The 16,543-nt window shown below is 37.4% G+C and overlaps 1 long non-coding RNA gene and 1 pseudogene across 1 annotated transcript; one reads left to right on the top strand and one right to left on the bottom strand.

Moving 5' to 3' along the window:
- Positions 1-6,757: 6,757 nt before the first annotated feature.
- LOC143590212 (uncharacterized) lies at positions 6,758-7,182 on the top strand. The gene is made up of 2 exons (XR_013145433.1): positions 6,758-6,827; positions 6,962-7,182. It is a non-coding gene; the product is annotated as an uncharacterized LOC143590212 (long non-coding RNA).
- A 1,447-nt stretch (positions 7,183-8,629) lies between these two features.
- LOC143590205 (17.9 kDa class II heat shock protein-like) lies at positions 8,630-9,124 on the bottom strand (annotated as a pseudogene).
- Positions 9,125-16,543: the final 7,419 nt, after the last annotated feature.

The following is a 16,543-nucleotide window of genomic DNA, read 5'->3' as shown; positions in this document are numbered from 1 at the left end:
AGAAGTAAACTTAGTACTCAATTGGGAAAAATGCCACTTTATGGTCAAAGAAGGCATTGTTCTCGGTCACAAGATATCACAAGCAGGACTAGAAGTTGATAGAGCTAAAATAGAAACCATATCCAAACTTCCACCACCAACTTCAGTCAAAGCCATTAGAAGTTTTCTAGGTCACACAGGATTCTATCGTCGCTTCATAAAAGACTTCTCCAAAATTGCTAGACCTATGACCAAACTTCTGGAGAAAGACACACCATTCGTCTTCTCTGAAGAATTTGTTGAATAATTCAACATATTGAAAGATAAACTTGTCAATGCACCAATCATGAGAGGACCCGATTGGTCCCTTTCATTCGAAATCATGTGCGATGCAAGTGACTTTGTAGTTGGAGCCGTACTCGGGCAACGCAAAGAGAAACACTTTCACCCAACTTACTATGCTAGTAAAACTCTTAATTATGCACAAGAAAATTACACCAAAACAAAAAAAAGTGTTATTAGCAGTAGTTTTTACTTTTGAAGAATTTAGATCCTACCTAGTTTTTACCAAAAACACTGTTTACGCCGAACATGCCACCATATGCTACCTCTTCAAAAAGAAAGATGAAAAACCCAGACTTATTTGATGGATTCTACTAATCCAAGAATTAGAATAGAAGTCAAGGACAAGTAAGGAGCAGAGAATGTAGCTGCAGACCATCTTTCACTCTTAGAATACCCAGCTTCAGAAGAGCTTCACGAGGAAATTATCGATGATAATTTTCCACACGAAGTTATCATGCATATCCAAGCATTCATGAAAAGGAGGACCAAAGTCCTTGGCTTGCCGATTTTGTGAACAATTTAGCTTGCAGAATCCTAAGAAAAGGGCTAATTCATCAACAATGAAAGAAATTCTTCTTCGACCTTAAGTTCTATTTCTAGGAAGATCCGTACTTGTTTAGGATAGGAGCCGATCAGGTTGTTCGTAGGTGTGTATCAGGAAAGGAAGCTTTAGATATTCTCAAATACTGCCATGAAAGACTAACTGGTGGACACCATAGTACCGCCACCACAGTCAGAAGAGTGTTTGACGCAGGATTTTTCTAGCCCACCATAAATAAAGACACACATGCTTTAATCCAAGCATACGATGCTTGTCAAAGAGTTGTGAACATCTCAGCCAAAATGAGATGGCTCAGAAAAGCATTCAAATTTGTGAAGACTTTTATGTAAGGGGAATAGATTTGATGGGCCCGTTTCCTAACTCATTCGGGAATAAGTACATACTCGTAGCAGTCAACTACGTGTCTAAATGGGTAGAAATACAAGCTCTTCCTACTAACGATGCTCGAGTAGTTGTACGATTTCTGAAAAAGTTATATTCACGATTCGGTACTGCGAATGCCCTAATCAGCGACAGAGGTACTCAATTCTGCAGTGTCTTGGTGGACAAAGTCTTAGCACGATATGGAGTTCACCATTGTTTGGCAACACCATATCACCCTCAGACCAGTTGGCAAGTAGAAGTTTCGAATAGGGGAATCAAAAGGATCCTAGAAAGAACTGTAGAGAGGAATCGCATAAATTGGGCAGAAAAACTAGATGACACTTTGTGGGCCCTCAGGACAGCCTACAAAACCCCCATAGGAACAACACCTTTCAAACTTGTTTATGGGAAAGCATGTCATCTACCCGTAGAACTAAAACACAAAGCTTATTGGGCTCTTAGAACAGTGAATTTTGATCTAATGTGCCGGTAAAAATCGGGAAGATCAAATTCACGAGCTCGAAGAACTAAAAGCACTGGCCTATGAAAACTTCTGGTCTTACAAGGAAAAGACTAAACGTTTGCACGACGCCCACTTGAAAGGAAACAAAAAACTTCAAGTAGGCAATCGTATACTGTTTTATAACACACGTTTACCACTTTTCCCAGGAAAGTTGAAATCTCGTTGGACAGGACCATACATAGTTGAATCAGTTTTTGACTATGGAACAGTCGAGATTTCAAATTATGACTGCCACAAGTTCAAAGTTAATGGACATCGATTAAAGCCTTACATCTATGGACCATTAGAAGATGTCTCGAAGGTCGTGATCCTCCACCAAAATCAATGAACATACTGGAAGTAGGGTCTGGACAAGACCCTCATTAAACCAGGCCATGTATATATGTTTTACAACAAAAAAAATTGTCTCAAAGCACTGGGGCGTGCCTCAGAAGGCACGGTCCTGTGACACAAAGTGCGGGCCGGAATCTTCGCTGCAAAAATCTCAGTTAGTCTGGTTTGTAACAGAATTGTCAGACCAAAAGCACGGGGCCGTGTTTCCTTCTACACGGGGCCGTGCCTGATAACTGTTTGGCTATAAATTACACCGCTTGCCAAAGTATTTCTTGCACCAAACCAAACACAAACTCTCCCCTGAGAAATCCAAATGCCAACATAGATGAACAACGAATTTCCCATTCCTCGCCAACCGAGAAACGAAACCTGACACATTTCAAAAATTATTTACTCATCAAACTTCAAGAGCTCGTAAAGGAACTCACCAAAATGAATATCCTTGCAGAGATGCGCCTCATACAACTCACCGAGTCGGTGGAAAGCATGAAATGGAACTACGGGACATCAATGAACAACTTTAGTTTCAAGTCCTTTGCTTCACTTACTTTCCTCCACCCGGGCTGTTCGATGGAGGAGATCAGTTCGGTGGAATTTAGAGACATTTATCTTTATATTTTCATGTGTAATCAAGTGCAATAGGCATAAAGTTTAGGACTTTCGGGCTTAACCCGATTTAACTTCATGTTTTAGGAAAACCAGGCTTATCCCGAATTTGGGTTTAGGACCTTTTTTATTAATGAAAAGTAATTTTAGGACGTTCAAAATGTTCAATTAACATCTTAAACATTATTGCAAAAATTCTTGTTCTCACGTTTTGCTGAAAAATCAAAGAAAACATCTCAATGACTAAAAGCACGGGTCGTGCTTCATCTTACACGGGGCCGTGGTCACCCTAGAATATTCAACATGATACGCGCTGACTCCGTACAATTCTCTGAATCAAAAACATTTATTCTCTCAAAAACACGGAATCGTGTTTCACTAAGCATGGGGCCGTGCTCGACGTTCCAGTCTCTATATAATGCATGACATCCTCACTATTCCATTCATACCAAACTAAAAATTACTGAAATTGAAAACAAAATAATGGAGTGGAAACCAGTGAGAAAATTCAAAAATGGTGATTCTTCCTCACACCTTGAGGAAGAAATCATTAGGCTTCAAAGCATAATTAGAGACCAAGTCGAAAGTAACATCTAAACAGAAGTTCACTTAATCGAGTTGACAAATAAGATTGAACTGCTAAGGTTCGAGAATATCCACGTTGTTAATAACCACAACAAAGATGTGGACCACAAGCTCAATTTCCTTGACCGAGAAATCAGAAAGCTCGACAAAAAGCTTTCCGAGCTATTTGAAGCCAAGAGAGACCCACCACACATTAGGGATTTGTTCGGGAATGGTGGTCGTTAGTAGAATAAGCATTGTATTGTCTTGTTAGAAATTGTTCTCTTTTAAGCTAGTTTTGTGTTACTCGGTTCATGTTGTTTAATTTTCTTTGTAATGTTTTAGAGTTAATTAAATCTATTAGGACTTTGCATTTTATTTTAAACTTAATCCTCAAGGAAATCAGTTAAAAACAAACCAGCTTGTTAAATAAACAATAAAAACAAAAAGGAACCTGACTGTTACATGCAGCACGGGGCCGTGCTTCATAAAATATTATATTCCTCATAACTTAACCCTAAAATATACTCCGCCTACATCCGTAAACCGGCGACCTTTAACCTTTCATTCAATTATTTGCTTCAAATCTTTGATTTTCCAACAAGAGGTATGTTAATTTGGTGATTCTATAGTTCAAATCTGAATTTCAAAACCAATTGTTGATAAATTAGGTCAAACCCGGAAAATAGATGGATTAATTGTTTAAATCTAGGGTTTTGATTTGATTGATAGATTTACAGTTAGGTTTGAGGGAGTTTTTTGGGGAAAATCATTCGGGTTCGGGTCTTGAATGATCCATACCATAAAAATCAAACCCGGATGATATTTCTTAAAGAACCGGGTTGAATCGCAAGTTCGAATATTGACATTTTCAGAATTCAAATAATAAAAACGGGCTGTATTTTTGCAAAACACGCCCCGTGGTCAACCGCAGGTCAACCAAAAGTCAAAATCAGTCAAAATGGCCAAAACTGCCAAAACCAGAGCAGCATGGGGCGGTGCCTCTTGAGGCACGGGGTCGTGCTCAACCTTCTTTCCACAATTTCAATAAAAGTTTGAGAATAATTGACGAATCTTATTCTAAAAATGCAGATGGCTGAATAAGGGGACGATGACCATGCTTTATTAGTTTTTCATGGGAACACGGAATGAGATGAGCACGACCCGAAAAAAATGGGCTACCTAAAAAACTGACTTCCAGAACCGAACTTTTCTTGCAAAGAAACTCTGAAGCAAGTAAACCAATGGAGGAGGTAGAAGGGGCTTGTCAAAGGACCGTGGACGCGTGTTCTCAATCATAAAGGCAAAGCAGTGACTAAATTGACTAAAGAATTCTTGGCTTTATTCTCTATCAAGACAAAAGACTTGTATATGTGGGACGAAGAGGCTGTTGAGTTTAGATGTGGGGGAGTATGGCACAAAACTTCGGTTACATGGCTTAGGATTTATTTGGGCATTTATACGAGCGATGAGACCAATACTCCCACATGGTACGAGTCCGTGACAACTTTGCTAGATGAAGATGCTGATGAATCAAGCGATCCGGGAATCACCAAGATACAAGCATGGGAACAATTAAGTTTTGGAGGAGAAAGATATCATCCAAGTAACACCAAGAGCACCGCCTTAGGCAACCCAGTGATGAGATACATTCACCGCTTACTGAGCCACACAGACACTCAGCGTGGTCAAAGCTAGGGGCCGTGGGGTTAAGGGATTTGTGGGCCCTGTATTGCATAAAAAATGAGGTACCTTGCAATATCATGTACCTATTCTGTCAACTGTTTAGAACCAATGCAAATGCAAGGAGCCCAAATACCCCGATCTTTGGTGGTGCATGGATTTATAAGTTTTACAAGGCTTATGGTGCGGACAGAGAAGGAACATGAAGCCCGAACCCAATCGCACTTAATTTTAACTTCTGTATCAGTATGCAGATGGTCCAGCAAATAGGCAGAAACCCAGACCAGTGGAGGTTTCAGGATGCCCTTAACCAAGTTTGGGATCCTGAGGACCCCACTGATATGACCATTCAGGACATACCTGAGACGAGGGCATGATCACCGCCACGTCAGACTCACCGCGGCACTTACTCTCAGGAGGGTGGCCCATCATCATCAGGGTCTGGCCCCAGCTCGCCATACCATAGCCAGTACTCTTTTGAGGGGTTATACGGGCTCATTGACCAGTTCCAGACTCACACCACTGCTTCTTTTGATAGGTTATCAGGACAGATTGCAGATTCTAACGCATAGCGAGCCGCGGAATACGCATAGGCGAGGCAGGAGATTCATCAGTTAGTGAGTGCATGGACCGGCAGTAGGGACCCTTTGACCCGGATCACCGGGGTAACTGACGAGCAACGACGATGGTAGGTCTGGTATGGGTATGGGTGGTAGTACTTATCTTACACTATTATTACGTTTGTTTTAAACAATTTCTAATTGGTTGTTGGTTTGTTTGCTACTTATTATGGACGTGGGTGCCAAGACATTTGACTAGGAACTTATTTAGCCAGTATGGGCAGGGTATGGATGATTTCATACCCAATTTTCAGTAGTTTTATGCTTTGATTGTTTGTTGGTTGTGTGCAGTCTTTATTATTCAGGTACACTACAGGAAAACGGACGAAAAAAATGGGACGCTCTGTCGAAATTTAGTTAGCCCGTAGGGAAGTTCCTTTTCAGTTTACCAACCATACTTTATATGAATCTTGTTATTAATCTTTTCACATTGAGGACAATGTGAGATTCAAGTATGTGGAGGGGAATTACTTGACCAATTGCTTGCTCAGTTAATTATAAGATTCTCTATTAAACAAAAATTTTTGTAGCAAACAAAGACTATTTTCTAAAAACAAAGCCAAAAGAAAATCTAAGAAATTTTTTTTGCAAATAACCAACTAAAAATCTACTATAACCAAAATAGTGAAAAAAGTAAAAAGAAGTTTTGTAATATTGATTTATGCAAAAATTGGCGTTTATACCTAATTGCTCCGTTACTGTGAGATAAACCTCATGCCATATATATATCTTTTCGGAAGCTTTGAGCGAGCCAGATATTCGTGTGATTTAGAACTTGTCGCAAATATTCATTTCAAGACCGCACGAAGCGTTGTATAAAGAAGAAGGTAATATTGTCATCATTCTCCAAATCACAAAACCAAAAAACCTTATCCAAAAGGCCTTACCACTTTATCCCTCTCATCGGTAAAATAAAACACCGGTCATTTACCGGCGGACCCTAAAGAACTGGAAATGCATTCTTTCGATTTCATTTTCCTTTGCTGCATACATTTCGTAAAACCAAGGTTGCCTCCAGAATTTAGGGAGAGAATCTTTCTCTTTAGCAATGAGGTGAGGAAAAAGTGACGCCTAGACAAACAAAGTTTAATGATTGACTATTATGTAGGCGTTCTAGCATTATGGAGGGCATTATGCCCGAATTTCAGTGAAGGTTAAAATGTTTTCAAATGATGAAGGGGAAAATATTTCAAAGCTACCAGAACGTGTACTCACTTCCATATGTGCTTTAGTTTACAAGAACTAACCGGTAATACTTTGTATACACACGCACACCCAGGAGTACCATATAAGGTGTAATTATTCCTTAAATTAAATATGGTCCGCACTAAAATTCGATTTAAATAATCATCTAATTGCTTTATTTACTTCAATTTGTTATAGGTGATGGAACTGGGGGTTTATCTTGACCGTTAATGCTGAGGACATGGTTACACAAAGCTCATTAGCTAATGCCATGATCCAGGTCCACAAGATGAACCGGGAAAGCAATTTTGGTCAAGGTGTTAGCAGAAGCCAAAGCAACCCAGCTAATATGTGGTCAAGGTGTTCGCAGAAGCCAAAGCCAAAGCCAAGCTGGGATGAAGAATGATGCCATAGAGTAACACTAAATAATGTTTTTAGTTACAGCTATAAGACCAGCCCTGCCAATATGATTGTTTAACTGTTTTTGGTCCAAGGGCAATATGGTAACTTTTTAATGTATAATATCGGTTACGATAGAAACTCAATGACCAAGGGCAATTCTGGTATTTTCAACTATTAGACGATACGGGTTGAATCCAAACCTAAGTTTGACCCGTTTGCAAATTAGTAACATGACAATCGACATGTATCTATCGAAATTGCCCTTTTAAATTTGACTTTCGTGAGTCAAACTGGTATTTTCAACTCTTAGCAATTGTTGGATCGATTATGATAAAGTATAGTAATTAATTCGGTGGGAATAAATATTTCTTAGCATAATGTTTCGACTCATATGATATGTATGTCACAAAAAAAAAATTAATGTAGTCACACATTCGAAAGTTGATATTCCTGTCCACCGGACGAGTCAACTACTAGTTACTCAAACCTTAACGTGACAGTTTTAACTTTTTAACTGATGCAAGAAACTGTATTCTTTTTAAACGAGGAGGACGACAACGACAATGACGACGAGTAGTTTATTTTTTATTTTAATGTAATATTTATTTAATAAAATATTATTGTTATTTGATTATTCTTATTAAAAAAATAATAAAAAAACAAAAGGTGTAAAAGTGACTGGGCGCCACGTGGCGCATAATGCCTGTGGGCGGGGCTTTATGACTACACCCTGTTTTGTATAAAGTCATAACTCTGACTGAACGTCACGTGACGCATAATGCCTGAAGGTGATGCTTTATGACTATTCATGGTCTAATAGGCAACTGCAAAATTCTGGCATGAGGTGAAGACAAGTGTCAAAATTTTAGGAAATTAAAATAACTGGGAGGGTTGGTGTGAGGACACCTGTCCAAAACACCGTTTCTTTTATTACTATAGAGATTTGATACTCATATGATAAATAAAAAAAACATCTTCTTGTTATGATGATTTAAAAAAAATGTTGTGTGAAAAGGCTATAAACGTTTTAAAATGATATAAAAGTTGACATGTGTATTGCATGTGATAAAAAAAACAATATGGACCATTCCTAGTATGTCACTTCTATCATTTTATATTCTCAAATAAATTAAAACTATTCAAATTTAAAATCGACAAACTCTTATCATACTTCTCATTTATTTGTTTAAGGGACTCTTATCATACTTCTCATTTATTTGTTTACCATGTATGTATTTTAAGGTAACACTTCTCATTTTATATTTTAACTTAACACTTATTTTTTATTTAAGTTGTATGTTAACCTAACACAATCAAGTTAAATTAAAATTCCGATTGATTATGATAGCAAACAGAGCAAAACCAGAAACCAAAGATCACCTCACATTACATATGCTCACTCATTACCCATGACAGTCAGTTACATATCTAACATCCGATAGATTATTCATACCTCATACGCAATATTCCATATAACATTTTCTTCAAGCAACCTGCACCTGGATCGTCTTTGGCTTCTTGGGCTCAGGCGGCGGCAGCTTCTCCACGGTGACCGTCAAGACACCGTCCTGACAAACCGCGTTTATCTTATCCGTATTCGCATTTTCTGGCAGAGCGAACTTCCTCATAAACTTGCCGATCCTCCTCTCCATCCTGACGTATTTGACTCCCTCCTTCTCCTCCTGCTCATGCTCCCTCTTCCACCAACACGTTGTCGTCTTCCACCTGGACCTTAATATCTCCGCTCTTTAGCCCCGGCATGTCCACGATAAACACGTACGAGTTCGGGTACTCCTTCACGTCCGCTGGGGTCGCCGCCATCGCTCTTGCGTCTCGGACGTAAGCGCCGGTTGGTCCAGAGTTGTTAGACTTGGTTGCGGTGTCGTCCGTGGCTTCGAGGATGTGGTGGAGGTTGCGGAGGAGTGGAGACTCGAACCCCATCAAACTACTGATGTCCATTTTTCAGTATTGTTGTGACGTGTTACAGAATTTTGAACGTGATTTTAGAATTGGAATTAGACAAATTAATGAGATTGTAGTGGCATTACGAGGATGATGTAAACCGAGATTCAACGGTGGATTTATGGGAGTAGAAAGTAGATTCTGGAATGACAAGGAAAGTGAAAAGAGGGTTCTAGATTTCTAGTAGTTTCTGAAACATGGAAAAACAAAATTAATTTTGTAATATAAAATACGCACTAAAAATATAGCATTTAGGGGCTGTTTGTTATAGCCCGAGGGGGTGTTTGTTTTAGTCTGAATGGTTTCATTCAGATGCATATCTCTGGTTCGCTCAGATTAAGACTGTTTGGCTACATTTCATTCAACCTCTTAATGGAAATTTCAACCTCTGAATCGGTTAGTGAAAAAAAGACGTTGAATGAGAACATAGACCACAATAGCCCTAACCTGATACATATTTCTTTCTCATCTGCAATCTCTCTCAACCCTCAACCAAACAATCGACGCTCTGTCCCTCCCAATCGACTGCTGCCTTTCTCATCTGCCGATCTACTGTCACACCCCAACCTACGACGGAAATGTCGGGGCGCGAACTGATTGCTCAAAGGTTACAATTATGCATTATTAAAAGGAAAATTGGTTTTTATTGGTCCCAAATTTATTTTTTTTTGCCGGCGGTGGTCCCAACTATCATTTTGGCTTACAACGGTCCCAACTTACACATACATTGAAACCACCAGTCCGCGACTAACGGATTACAAACTCCGTTAATTAAAATCTTATGTGTCATCCTAGTTGTCAAAAACAGCTGACTGTGCATCCTACATGGACCGGCTGTGTATTAAAACATCCGTTTTATACTTAAACATTATACAAACTTAAAGTCCCAAATTATACGAACAAGAACCCTAATCCCCGAATACTCTGTAACTCTTGAACCCTAATTCCCTCTTCAGCCGATTGAAAGACGAACAAGCCCTAATCTTTAACAATGAATAATCAAATACGGGTTTCCTTCCACACTAATGGAGCCTTTGATGTTGCACCACCGATTTTAAGGTATATTGGTGGAAAAAAAAACTTCATTAATGTTAGATGTTGACAAACTATCTTACTTTGAGCTACTGGATTATGCAATGAAGTATGGTTCATATGAATCGAAAAATGGTCTTTGGTTGTATTGCAAGATTCCTGATGATAGTCGTTTAAAGGAGTTAGTTAGTGATAAAGAGGTATTCGATTTGTTGTCTTTGATTGGTTCTAGTAACGTGCCTGCACAAGGTATGGTTTTGTATGTTCAAACTGAAAAGTTAAGGAAGCCCACACCCGGATCTCTCCAGCCCAATACCCCTGCAACAACCCAGCCCATGATCTCTCCAGCCCATCCCACTATCTCTCTAGCCCAGCCCATTATCAGCCCAGCCAAGCCCATTATCCCTACAGCCCAGCCCATTATCACTGCAGCCCAGCCCAGTAGCCAACAAAAAGTTTGCTTGAGCCCTAGTTCAGAGGTTAAGAGGTACTCTAAGCTCACAGCTAGAAAACAAGTTTCACCAGTTAAATCACCAGATGAGGATACAAGTACAACACTTAAATCACTTGGATCACCAGTTAAGGTTACAGACACAACACTTAAATCACCACCAATTGACACAAATAAAGATGAAATAGATAGTGTTGGGTCAGATTCAGATAGTTCGGAAGATGATGATTCTACTGATGAGTCTTATAAATTTGATTTGGATCATGATGGATCTGACAATGATGATGAAGAATGGAAAGGTTCAGTTGCTAAGTTACAACAGGTGATTGAACAAGATGTTGAATCAAAGAGAAAGTTAATTGAAGAGTGTGCAAAACAATCTACTGATGCAATTCCTGAAGCATGTAGTAGTTATGAAGATTCTGATGCTGAAATTGACACACCTAGAGAGAGTGAAGATGATGACATAAGAGGGAAAAAACACAAAATTGATGTTCCAGTTGTTAGTGAAGAAACTGATTGGTCTAAGTTTAAATGGGTTGCTGGGATAAAGTTCCCCATAAGGGATGCTTTCAAAGAAGCATTTAGTAATTATGCAGTCTCAAATAGTAAAAATGTTTACATTGCTACAAGTAACAAGAGTAGCGGGGGACGTGTAGGTGTCAAATGTGTGAAAGGGTGTCCATTTAGTCTCTATTTTTCATTTCATAAGGGCAAGAAGTGTTATATGGTTAAGATTGTTAATAATAAACATGATTGTCAGAGAAACATGGCAAAGAATAGGCAATTGACTGCTAAGTTTATAGCTAAAGACTTATTGCCTTTATTCCAAGCTAAACCTCTATGGAAAGGAAAAGAGATCCAGGATGCAGTCAAAGAGAAACATAAGGTGCTTATATGTAAATGGTTGGCTTACAATGCCAAAAAAATGTGCATTTAAGATGCTTCGTGGGTCAATGAGGGAGCACTACAATCAAATTGGGTCTTACTTGGTAGCTTTGAAACAATTCAATCCAAATTCAACCTTTGAGTTGATGACTGCTCCCCCAGGGTTCAATAACCAGGAGCCAGATTCAAACTTGGAGACATTCTTTAGGTTTTTTGTGTGTTTTGATGGGGTGAAAAGGGGGGGTTTTGGCTGGTTGTAGGAAATTTTTGTGCTTGGATGGTTGTTTTTTAGGAGGTATGTTGTTAGCTGCAATTGGGAGAGATGCTAGTAACCAAATGTACCCTGTGGCATGGGCTGTAGTTGAAGGTGAGTCTAATAATAGTTGGGAATGGTTCATGGAAGAACTAAGAAAATGCCTAGATGTCCAAGATGGTGGAAAGGACTGGACACTTATGTCTAACCAACAAAAGGAAAGTCTTTACTTTGTTAATATGTAAGTAACAAGTTGTAAGTTATATTTTTCTAAATTGATTATGCAAACTAGAAATATGCAGGGATTAGTAAATAATGTGTCTCTGATTTGGAAATATGAAGAGCATAGAAACTGTGCAAGGCACATCAATGAAAATTGGAAAAAGAAGTTCAAGGGTAAAGACTTGAAGATGTATTATTGGCAAGCATGTAGGGCTTATAATGAGCCTGACTTCAATGATGCTATCAAGGGGATGAGAGACATATCAACTGATGCAGTGGAGGCTTTCATGAAACTGTTACCTAATTGCTTTGTAAGGTGTTTTCTTAAGAATAATACATCTTGTGATTTCATAGTGAGTAACATGGCTGAGACATTTAATGGGAGCATAGTTGAGGCAAGATCTATGCATATTATAAATATGTTAGAGGCTATCAGGGTATCAACAACGACCAGGATAATTACTAAGCATTCTGAAATGTTAGCTAAAGATGTGGTTGTGTGCCCAAGGATACAAAAAAACTTGATAGGGGAAAAAAGTGGGCTCATAAATGTACAGTGTTCCCATCAGCATATTGTGTTCCAAGTTAAAGATTTTGATGAGAAACTTGCTGTGGACTTGAATATCAAAACATGTTCATGTAGAAAATGGGACTTGGCAGGTATGTTAACCATTAATGATTTAGATATGTTGACAAGTCTTGCATATGTATATATAAAAATTGTTTTTTGACAGGTATCCCATGCAAGCATGTGTGTTAAGTTGCTGGGTTTCTTGGAAGAAATGCTGAACAGTTTGTTGATGAATGTTATCTTAAGGAGACATATTTAAGGACATGCTCACACACAATTCCACCCTTGCCTAGTCAAAGGTACTGGCCAAAAGTTGAGCATCCTTTGGACCCTCCTCCCATCAAAAGTCAACCATGGAGACCAAAGACAAAAAGAAAGAAAGATCCCCATGAAGATCCTAAGAAGGCAGGTAAATTGACAAAACATGGAGGAGAAATGAGTTGCAGCAACTGCAAAGAAACTGGTCATAACATTAGTAGGTGTACAAAGCCTAAGACTCAAGCCACATCACAAACTAATGCAACGGGAAGGTAAACAAGGTCAACTCAAGCCACACGTGAAAGTCAACCAACACATCAATCAATAGGTTCTAAGAGGTAAAGGGGGATGACAAAAGAGATGTCAAGTCAACCAACACGACAATCAACAAGTTCTAAGAGGACAAGGGGGAACACAAAGGTTAAAGGCAAGGAAAAAGCTACTTGATGGTTTCTAGTTTGCAGCCAAGTGGTTAATGTATTTTGGAATGTTTAAGTTTGGTTAATGTATTTTGCAGACATGTGGTATTTTGTAATGTTTATGTATGGAATGTTTTTAATATGTAATATGGTTAATGTATGGAAATTTTGCAGACTTATGGTTAATGTAATTTTCAGACTTGTGGAAATTATTAATTGATTATTAGTTGTAGCTATTTTGATCAATTTAATGAACTTAATATAGTTTGGGCATTATGGTCATTTTGACAGTTAGTTTGGTCAAATTTGTGGACATAATCTGGTTTGGTCAAATTTGTGGTTCCTATATGCACATCTATATCACAGGTTATGTAGTAGGTTTGGTCATTTGTGAAGTTAATTTGATAGGGGCATTATGGTTATTTTGACCAATAAATCTGTTCATGTGGTCAATCTGATATAGAGTCAATGTTCATAGTCTTTTATTTTAGTCATTTGGTAATTGGTCAATATGATGCAGATAGACTCATTTGTCATTTGGTCAATATGCATAGTCAATATGTGACTATTGATAAGTATGTCATTTTGGTCAAACAAAGAAAGTCCATATGTGCATATACACCATGTGCAGATAGATCATGTTCTTGTATCCATAAATCCATTAACATTAACATATTGCATAACAACATTAACATTAACATATTTTCACACATTAACATTAATAGATTACATAACAACATATTCTTGATAGCCAACGGGTCCCAAGGAAACAGATTGCATTCCAACACAAAATTTTCACACAAATAAAATCCACCAAAGTGCTATGACAACAATTGCTAAACCTAAAACACTATTACTCTTCCAATTGGACTTTTTCATTGAGAGTTGAAGCTACAAATTCTTGTTCTCTTCTTCCAACATCATATACTTTAACTTTAAATTTTCTATTTGCATCTCTTTTATTTCTTGATCTTTTATTGAACTGCATTTCTTTAAGAAGTCATCATAATCTTCTTTCCACATGAAGAATTTGCAGTCGTGATTCTAGCCACAAAGAAAGAATTTGTAGTGTTGATTCTAACCACAAAGAAGCAATTTGCAAAATTAAACTTGGAAGCTAAATAATGTACTTACAGGCCATAAAGGGTAACTGTAGAATTCATCCCCATTTCGAGAACTTCTGTGACCAGCAACCCTACGAATTGAAATTTGATCGTGTTTGCAGTAGACATTGCCATGTAAATCAAGTTTCAAAATTTTAGGGTTTTTCTTATGAGCAGATGTACAAGATGATGATGAGCTCATTGCGATCAAATTTTAGTGTGATTAAGGCTTGAAAGTGAAATTGATCCAACTAGGGCTTTAGTGTAATTTGTGGATTTTGATGTATACGAACGTTGGAGATTTGGGAAGTATGTATAATACACAGCTGGTCCACGTAGGATGCACAGTCAGCTGTTTTTGACAACTAGGATAACACATCAAATTTTAATTAACGGAGTTTGTAATCCGTTAGTCACAGACTGGTGGTTTCAACGTATGTGTAAGTTGGTACCCTTTCCAGCCAAAATGATTGTTGGGACCAACGCCGGCAAAAAAAAAATAGTTAGGACCAATAAAAACCAATTTTCTTTATTAAAATGATAATATCTATTAATTAAATTAAGTTTTCAAATACAAACAAATACATAATCCATAATCATACAACATTACAACTTATATCACAAATGATCTTGATTAGTTATCTTCTAACTTAAATTCTTCACTAAGTCTTCACCAACCTGCAATAAGTTTCTATGATAACCTGCATATGCGTACAAAATAGAATTTTGTCAACAACACATGTTGAGTGAGCAACACACCAGTTTAGTTGTACATATAGTATATATAACAAAATACGTAGCTACAACAAGTCATATAAGAATAACAAATTAACCAAATGAGCAAGTATAACTGAGATGTCGAGAAGCACAAAGGCTAACGACTGGCGTATGATCATACTAGACTGAGATTATGTTGGACCTCTCCGAATGCAGAAGCATACAAAACAAATAAGCACATAAACAAGTAAGGTATAAGTTGTTAACACATAAGACAATAGTTGCAGTTTTGAGTATAAGTATATTTGAGAAATATAATTTACGCATATGCTCCCCAAACGTGGAAAAAGAAGTAAAATAGAGGAATGTGGTACTCACCTCAAAAACGAACAAAAGATGATTAGGATAATGAGAAGGCGGGAAAAGTCACACGCGAACGTTAAAGCCTAAAAGAAACGAGAGCAAACGAATACGCTAAATAAAGATTTATTACAACTAGTTAAATATAATAATATATATGATGTTTTATTATATAAAATAATTATTTTGATTTAAGAAAACATAACTTAGTAATTATTATTTGTAGTTTTATAAATATATATATATACATATTAGTTTACTTAATTTTTTATTTATATGAAAACATTAGTATTAAGTTATAATATACTTTACATATATATATATATACCTATATCTTAATATGTATATACATGAACGAAAACGTGAGTTAAACGAGTATTACTAAGTTGGTTTTTTTCAAAAAAAATCCTTATTAATTATTATTCTTATGTATATAATTGTTAATTGATTTAAAAAGCATTTTAGAAAAATATAACTAAAAATTCGAGGATGCAGGGGTCGAACCCGTGACCTCCACCCTATAACTTAAGTGTTTAACCAACTGGGCTATCTAGCACATGCAAACAAACCCAGTTCTTAAAATTTAAATACACAAACAGATATGAACAAACTTGATTATATAAACCCTAGAAACTGATTTGATTAATCCGTTTATAATTAACCAAAACAACCTTAGGGCTTTTGATCAGAACGATATCGCGATCATAATGATGTAAACAATTACCTCGTTAACGATCTGTAGTAGGTGAAATAATGAAGAACAGGGCCGGCGCAAAATACGACGAAGAACACGATTAAACAGCGGCGTTCATGCAGTTAATTATAGGGGTTAGGACGCCGACGGTGTAAAGATGAGATCTGCAAGTTTAATTGGATTGGTATGATCGTTTATATACATATTAAGTTAGGGTTAGGGTCGGCTGGTTGAAATACGAACCGCAGATCTGTTTGGATTGTTTAACAAATTAGAGATGTCGGTTTGATCAAATTAGGTATGTATAACGTGACTTTCATTCTATTTCCATATTCACAACGAGTATTGAGGTACAAGAAATCTCAAATTTGGAATCGGGTTTGCAATATGGGTCTGGGTAAATGGGTCTGGATTTCTTAAATGGGTTATAAAAGAATTTTGCATTTTA

This window comes from Bidens hawaiensis, unplaced genomic scaffold, assembly GCF_021521415.1.
Source record: "Bidens hawaiensis isolate Kalapana, Puna unplaced genomic scaffold, B.hawaiensis_p1.1 tig00001647_1, whole genome shotgun sequence".
Classification (NCBI taxonomy): domain Eukaryota; kingdom Viridiplantae; phylum Streptophyta; class Magnoliopsida; order Asterales; family Asteraceae; genus Bidens; species Bidens hawaiensis.
The sequence above is the reverse complement of the archived record's forward strand: the minus strand, read 5'-3'. Positions and strand labels throughout refer to the sequence as shown.